Below are 8,107 nucleotides of genomic sequence, written 5' to 3' on the forward strand. Positions count from 1 at the left end.
CCCCCCCCAAAAAAAAAACTCCCTCATTTTTATCCTTGCCTTCCCTGTGCATCTCCCGGGGGGGGACACACACCAGACACAGCACCCCCCACCCAAGCTCCCCGAAAGCCGGCTTGTTTCTGCCGCAGGCTGACATGGGTGCTCAGGGAAGTCAGCGCCGCTCGCTGGGAGCGATTCCACGCAGGGATAGGTAAATGCCAACTATTAGGGACGTAATTTCATGTAAGAACTTGCTAAATATATGATGATGGTTTTCAAATAAAGAAAAAAAAAAATATCCCAGCTAGTTTGAAGCGCTTAATGCAAATCCCTTTAGGTGTCAATCCAGACTGAATGGCTCTTCCCCGCCTGCTCTGGGGAATCAGTCAAATGCTTATCACCGGCGTCGGGGAAAAAAAACAAAAGAGGGTTTCAACAGGCGGCGAAAAACACGAGCAGACACCCAGGACAAAGGGCCCGTCGCTCCTTGCAGCCCCAGCAAGGCGCTATGTGCGCCGAAGCCCGGCGGGAGGGCAGGGATTGACAGGACCTTGTGGCGGGAGCCGGGATGCGGGGATGGTATGGATGCTATAGGGTCCCTGACGGAAAGGGACCGGCAAGGATGCGCGGAGCTTTGCTATGCAAAAAGCACGAAGCAGCTGGGATGGCCGCAGGGGATTCACAGGCTGGAAGAGTGGGATGGGCTGGGAAAGCGAGCGCTCGCCAGCAGAAGTTGGTGTACGAGGATGAGCACGGGGGGAACCCGCGTTACGGGGAGCGGAGGTGCAAAGGCCATAGGGCTGTCAGCCCCGCAATGCTCCCGGCGGACGGCTCTGCCCAGGGCTACGGCTGACCCACGGCCATCCCAAAGAGCATCCCGAAGGGGACTCACCAACCGGTCCCCTGCACCCCGGCGGCGTTTGCTTCTCCATGCCCATTTCTTAAATAAGAGATGGAAATGGGGTAGATAACTATCTGCTCTGCAGGCATTTGTTGTCACTTGCCAATATTATTGTAATACAAAAAAATTTGAGATTTAAAATTAAAATTTAGCCAAAACAGGTTAGTTGACCCTGCAGCTGACTGCACCAGACTATGTTTTTATTCACCGCTTTGCTCCTCTCCAGCACACTCCAATTTCAACACAAGCGTTTCTTTTAAAGGAGGGGAAATAGAGTTGAGGGGGGGGGGAAATCCTCTCATCGGTATTTCAGTTAGCTCTCTGCAAAGGATTAAAAGATAACTGCTGCCTGGCCTGAAGTGCACAGCCTCGGTTAGGATTCAGCCCAGAAGATTTATGGCCTTTTGACTGGCTTAATTGTACAATATTCTGTATTAAATCAGAGTAAGGAGAAGGTAAGGCGCTTCCCCCGCGCCTCGGCAGCTCGCGAGGCTCTGCCCATCCGCACCGGGCAATCACCTCCAGCCTGAGCCAGCAGCATCCGTGTGCAATGACACACACACAAAAAAGGAGGAAACCCCACAAATTTACTCTTGCATTTTTTAATGCAAGAAGAGCTGCCAGTTCTGCTCCCTTCCTGTTGGGTTCCCGTGTTGGCACACGGCTGGCAAAACCCAACTCCGCTCCTCAGGGATTCCCCCCCCCACCCCAGAAAAAAAAAAAAAAAAAAAAAAAACATAAAAATCCAGGCGACTTCCCTGACCAAGCAGCACGAGCATCCCCAAACCAACAGGCTTGGGGAGTTTGGACCAAAACTACCGTGGTTGGCGCCATCGCAGCCAGAAAAGGAGGCACCAGGTCACCTTTCATGCATGAGAATAAACGCACAGCATCCACGCCCGGTGCCGTCGCGCATCCCTCCCCGTGCAGCAAGGATGGCACCGGCTGCTTTAGCATTTTCAGGGTTCAAGGCAAACACACAGGTAAAGCCAGTGGATTATTTGAACCTGTCTGAGCAGATGAAATTTCTTCATTATGCACCCAGATCTGAACAAGCTTTATGCAATACTAGCTTGATATTAAAAAAAAAAAGCAAAGAGAGAATATCCCCCAGATGTTACATTTATCCTCCTCATTACCGTAAGAGGCAACAAACCCCTCCTCCTCCGGCTGGAGGAAAAGCAGGTTCTTCATATCAAAGTCTCGACAGTTAAATATTTATCCAAGTGCCTGTCCCCGCTTCCCTGGATGGCTGAATTTTAAGGTTCAAGTCTTACTGATCTATTATTCTCTTTTTGTAGCACAAAGTGTAACTTTTTATTACAGCTGCAAATTACAAAGCCAGGAAATTCTTTGAAGGGAGCTCGAGCCAAAGAGGTTTTTTTCCCCCCTCCCGGGGCTCGTGCGCCGACGAGACGATGCTACAGGAGGGCAGCAGGAACGACACTCGGAGCAGACATAGGCTGCTGCGTGGAAGGAGCTCAACGAGATAATTGCCAGGATCCTGAAACAGGTCCTGTTTCTCATTAAACTCCTTCTGTTTTCTTTGTTTCCACCGTTACGTTTCTTTGAGGGACACACAAGGGCGTTGGTGGATGAGCACCACCGGCTGTGACCAACCAACGATGGTGAGGTTGAGTCTCCTTTTGCTAGAGCCACTTCCACACTGGTTCAGCCCTGGGGTGTCCCCCCTTTGCACCCATGATGGAGTGGGTTTCTCCATCCCTAGACAACACAACCTCAGCCAGGCGGACCAGCTCCGGGCAATTTTTTTTCCCCACCATCAAATCATAGACTCATAGAACAGTTTGGGTTGGAAGGGACCTCTAAAGGTCATCCAGTCCAACCCCCCTGCCGTGGACAGGGACATCTTCAACTAGAGCAGGTTGCTCAGAGCCCCGTCCAACCTGACCTGGAATGTTTCCAGGGATGGGGCATCCACCACCTCTCTGGGCAACCTGGGCCAGTGCTTCACCACCCTCGGCGTAAAAAAATTCCTTCCTTATATCTAGTCTAAATCTCCCCTCTTTTAGTTTAAAGCCATTCCTCCTTTTCCTATTGCTACAGGCCCTCCTAAAAAGTCTGCCGCCGTCTTTTTTATAAGCCCCCTTTAAGTACTGACAGGCTGCAATAAGGTCTCCCCGAAGCCTTCTCTTCTCCAGGCTGAACGACCCCAACTCTCTCAGCCTGTCCTCATAGCAGAGGAGTGGACTGAAGACCACAGAGCTCTCCATCGGTATAAGACCCCATTTTCCAGCCACCATCAACTCTGTGCTTGCAAAACTCAACTAAGAAAAGAGATGTGATCCACTCAAGCGCTTGCCTACACCACTTGCATTAACATGAGAAGAGCAACGCCCGCATGGCCCAACACCCGGACCTGTTTTGGGAGGCAATTCTCAAAAAATTACACCGCTGGAGGGAAAAGCACGGACTGCCCACGGCTGGAAAGCCCTGAGGTGGAGGTTCATTACACTAACCTCTGCAAACCTTTCATCTCAGCACAGACGTGGGGCAATTTTTCTCTGCGGTTTGCTTGCAGGCTGCCTCTGGATCTGAGGCTGCTGACGCGCGGTGGGCTTGGGCAGCTCTTTAATTGAAAGAGAAAAGTCAGAGCAGTCTCACGGCTTTTTGGGAAGCCTGCTCTCCCTGCCTTCTCGGAAGAAGGCCAAGGAAGCCACCGGAGCGCTTGACCAACCCACCACCTGCTTGGGTGCTGGGCTGGCCACAGCAGCAGGTCGGTGGGGGCTTGCAGAATGGTGATGAAATGCGCTCACCAACCTCTTGGGCCACAAAGAAGAGGACAGAGGAGCTGCTTCATGTCTTTCCTGCTCAGCTACAGCTGGGAGGGCTGAGAAGAGCTCAAGCATGTCCTGCTGTCATGACCAACAGTGGTCAATCCATCTCCTGGTCACCAACCGGGACGTTGCCCACACCACTTGCCCTCACCATGCCCTCCCCTCCCGCGTGGACACCGCGGAGGCAGCAAATCAGGCAATGGTGCCAGCAGCAGGAGAGCTCTGTCGCCTCTCACCGACCCCCCCCCCCGAGACGTTAATCCTTATCTAAATTCATAATCACGCTCTCTGCTTTCAAAGTGGCGAAAGGAGGCTCAACTTCTCATTAAAGGACACGGTGAAAAGTTTCTCCTCCAAGCATGTTAAAGCTCCTGCTCCTCTTGATGGAATACCACAGCAGTAATTAACATTAATGACATACCTAAGGAGAGCCACAGCCCAGAGCAGTGGGATAATTGCAGCAGAGTGCCAGTTTGTTATGGAGGCTACCCATCACTGTCAAGACGCGGTGTGCAGGCCATACTTTGAGAGAGCTGGAGACAATCCAGGACCTGTGCAAAACTCCACAGCCCTGACTCACCATCAAAGGCACTGAGATTAATCAGAAAGATTACTTGGAAACAGAGAGCGAGAGAGAGATGCTGCTTGTTTTGCTCTCCAAATTCCCCCACTTCAATGCTCTCCCCCTTGCAGAAGTACCAGGCGGGTCTCTACATTTTCAGACACCATACAGGATGAATAACACAAGGCTGAAGATGCTGCATATGGATTATCTGCACTTGTTGGTAGTGTCCCGCTGCATCCACCTGCTCTGCAAACATCAATCTCTTGCTCGTCCCCGAAGCCCGAGAGCCCACCTGCCTTTCCAAGCCTGGGAAATGTCAGAGAGACACCAGGCACAAGAGCTCTCTCTGTGCCGCTCTATCAAATCCAGCCCATGCAGAATATCAGATAATTGATCTACCTGGTAGAAGCGCTGATTGGAATTGATACAAGGGAAAATATCGTTATTATAAAGGTTGCAGAGCAGCAGAATAAATGACCTATCACTCAGTAGCATTTAAGACCAGCGTAGATGATTAACTCTGAAGGACAGTCTAACCACAGGCTGCTCGGTGTGGTGGGGACGGGGGAGAAGACCTCCGGTCCTAGGTTTCTGCAAGTCTATGACTCGGTCTTTCTCCTCTCCGCCTAGATGCCCCAAGTAGGATCCTACACTAGACTTGGCCAAGCGCCGCAGGAGATACCGGGTCCTTAGGGGTTTCTGTTATGTGGGATAGAAAAAACACAACCCCACAGCAGAGAAAGTGTCGAGTTAGAGTCGGTTCAGAGTTGGAAATAATACAAGGGAAAAGGAAAAGAAGAAAATAGGTACGTGCTCTATCACCAGATCAGATGTGAACTTCGTATCTGACTTCATCCATCCAGGATATCCTGAACCTGATTTTGAAAACTAGTACCAAAACACCACCTCAGCGTCAACAAGGCTAAAGGCAAGGAAGATGACTATCTAAGGCTTTGGATAAACAGCCTTTTCCACCAGAACACCTAACCCTAGCTGCATCCACGCCTCGAATGCGATTGCAACAATACAGGATAAGGAGACTTCATTGAAAACTTAACTAAAATAAAGTTGCCTTGAGCTGGAGGAGCCTCCTCCCAGCCCAAACCTGACCTAGGTACACCACAAAAACTGCACGTCCTCTCCAGCAGCTGCTTCACTTTAGCCCTCGGGAGAGTTCAGCATTTCCTCTGGGGCTCCGCTGTGTCAGGTCACGCTGCTTGAATTCATCATCGATACGCTCCGATCCTCCCTCCCCAGCTGCTTGCCAGAGGCTATTCCTTGAAGGCCATGGAGTTCATGAATTTGGCCGGACACCAGACTGGCAAAAGGAACCACAACTGGGAAGCGGAGGAGGTTTTGGGCTCACCTCCCCTTCGCATGGGTCTAAGGATGAAGACCACCTAACCACCGCTTTGGCCCAGGACACCCCAGGGCAGATCTTGCCTCCGGAGGGCTATTTTATACGCGCCCTTCCAAGGGTTAGCACACGCTCTTGAGCTCGCTCTTAACTAGCTTGGCTTTTGTTCCCCAACTAATGTATTTTTAAGACCTTCCATTCAGAGTTTGTTTTTTCTCTGACTTCTTGCTGATGAATAATCATTAACTATCCATGAAAGATTTAAATGGCCCGTGGAATTCATGAGGTATTAAATGGGCATTATATTATCAACCACTCTAAATGTTTTGTTTCCGTTTCAAGACCATTCATGAGATGTTTATGGATTGTGGATTTATGGAAGCCAGGGGATCTTTTTAGGAGTAATGTTCCGTACCCCAGAGTTACGGTCAACAGCTGGAGGCTCCGTGCAGGAAAATCTGAGGCTGTAAGCTCAAAAAAATTAACCCCTGCTTCAGAAGATTTCAGCATACAAAAACAATGGATTAAACCCTAGAAATAAGCTCCGAAACACAAAACACAAGCAAACTTATGAGCTGTCATCAAGAGTCAAGTGGTACGTGGTGGCCTTGCTCCAGAGAGGACCTGGTCGCTGCTGCTGCTGCTCTCCCAGGTATATGGTGGTGATTTACTTCTGTGCCTGCACCGAGATGGAAAAATCTGTGGGGGCAGCCCTGCAGCACCCTGACAGCTTCCCTCCGTCAATACTGACCCACAGCTCACAGCGAGAGCGCTTTTTGCTTTTGCCAAGGGCATCCCTGGCTCCCCAGAGCCCATTTCACCCCATCCTGAGGTGGTGAAGGACGCCAGGCGAGGAGATAAATCTGCCTGAGGGACACCAGCCTCCCTCTTGGGAGAGTTTCAGACGGGTCCCACCAGAAAGCGGTCAGCAAAGATGCAGTATGGGGGTAAATCTAGACCCAAAATCACCCCAGGAGATCCCACCCCGCACTTGGGGTCCCCAGCAGTGTCCCCAGACTATCAGCTCTGCAGGTCTAGCACCTCTTTCCACGCTGGGACGCGATACAAGGAACAGGAAGCCACGATCCGAAGCAAACCAAGAGCTCACTGGCACAGCTAAAACTAGAAGGGGTTGATCAGAGAAGGCCCGAAATAGTTTTTCAGGGATGAGCTCCATTTCGTGTTTGAGGTCAGGAGGAAACCTCCCTCCTGCAGAGAGCACAGAGGACTCGGACACCGCAGAAGTTATGACACTAAAAAAAAAACCCTACTCTACAACACGTGCATTGCACGGACCCTGCCATAAAACAAGAATTAGCTGATAACAGCCCCAAAAAGCCACTTTTTCTCTGCGCCAGGCAAAGCATTAGCCACGGCATTCAGGCTAATAAACAGCTAAAACTTCAGCACGCCTCTGCTAGAGAAAAGAAGAAGCTGCCTTTAATGCACTAATTACTATCCCGAAACACTAATGGGATTAGCAAGCAGGATTTGGTGGTTGCCTCCTGAAAAATCATTAAGTGCCATTAGAGAAAATTAACCACCCCGGTTCTCCGAGCCGCTTTCGGGAGCCTGGGTCCTTCCGCCCCAACACGATGAACCCCCGGTAGGGTGCTAGGACAACAGAGCCCTGTTAATACTGGCTCTTTCTTTCCTCTATTAATTCAGTAACCGTGAATTCAAGTTGCATCACCTAAGGTGGCCCAGCACCACCGGTGAGGGGAGCACCAGAGATGCTGGGCAAACAGGACACCATCGGCCAGGGACTGAAGGAAAGCAGAGACCGATGAAGGAAGAGGGGACGTGACCACGTTCACGCAAACCCTGTTTACGGTTTCCTTCTCCACGCCCTGCCCTGCTCTTTCCCCTTGCGGGAAAGTCAAGGCATCCCGCCCCCGGCTGGCTCGGGGAATCACTGGCCGAAGGGTTTGCTGGAATAAGGTCCGGACACCCGTGTCCAAACCTCGCCCCAGATCCATGTCAGGGTGACCCGGGGTGTGCAACGACCACGGTGGGGATCAAATGGCTTGGGGGAACCAAAGGCGCGCTTTGCCCTCGGTGAGACTCGCTGCGTTGGATCGGATGCTGAAATGCAAATAAAAATGTGAGAGGAGACAGGCTGCTCACGAGGGCTTTGCTCCCGAAAACGTGGTGACGCTCGCTGGGGACGGACCAAAGGAAATACGAGTTTCTGGTGCCTAAGCACGGGGGGGGGAGGGTGGCCTTACAGGAGGCATCGTCCAGCTGAAATAAATTAATTTCCAAAAGCTAAAAGCCTTTAGAGACCGAAAGCTCCCAGCCCCGGGGGAGAAGTCCGACCGCCCTCATTTCGTGTAACGACCGCAGCCTGGCGGCTGCCACAGCCTTGGGGACCCGACGGGGAAACAAGTGACACCGCGATGCTGCGGCCACCAGAAACGTCCGCCGCCCCAAACCCCTTCTGGTCTGCCCCTGCCCGAACAGGGGGAGATGAGGGTCTGGCAGCCAGGAGCACCCCGCGCAGGCGG

The 8,107-nt window shown here is 51.6% G+C and overlaps 1 protein-coding gene across 1 annotated transcript in view; it reads right to left on the reverse strand.

Annotated features, from left to right (window-relative positions):
* Nucleotides 1-8,107, reverse strand: part of KSR2 (kinase suppressor of ras 2) — a 75,690-nt gene that overhangs the window by 58,391 nt on the left and 9,192 nt on the right. The gene's annotated exons all lie outside the window — the stretch shown is intronic.

This window comes from Pygoscelis adeliae, unplaced genomic scaffold (assembly GCF_000699105.1).
Source record: "Pygoscelis adeliae isolate BGI_AS28 unplaced genomic scaffold, ASM69910v1 Scaffold483, whole genome shotgun sequence".
In the NCBI taxonomy this organism is placed as follows: Eukaryota; Metazoa; Chordata; class Aves; order Sphenisciformes; family Spheniscidae; genus Pygoscelis; species Pygoscelis adeliae.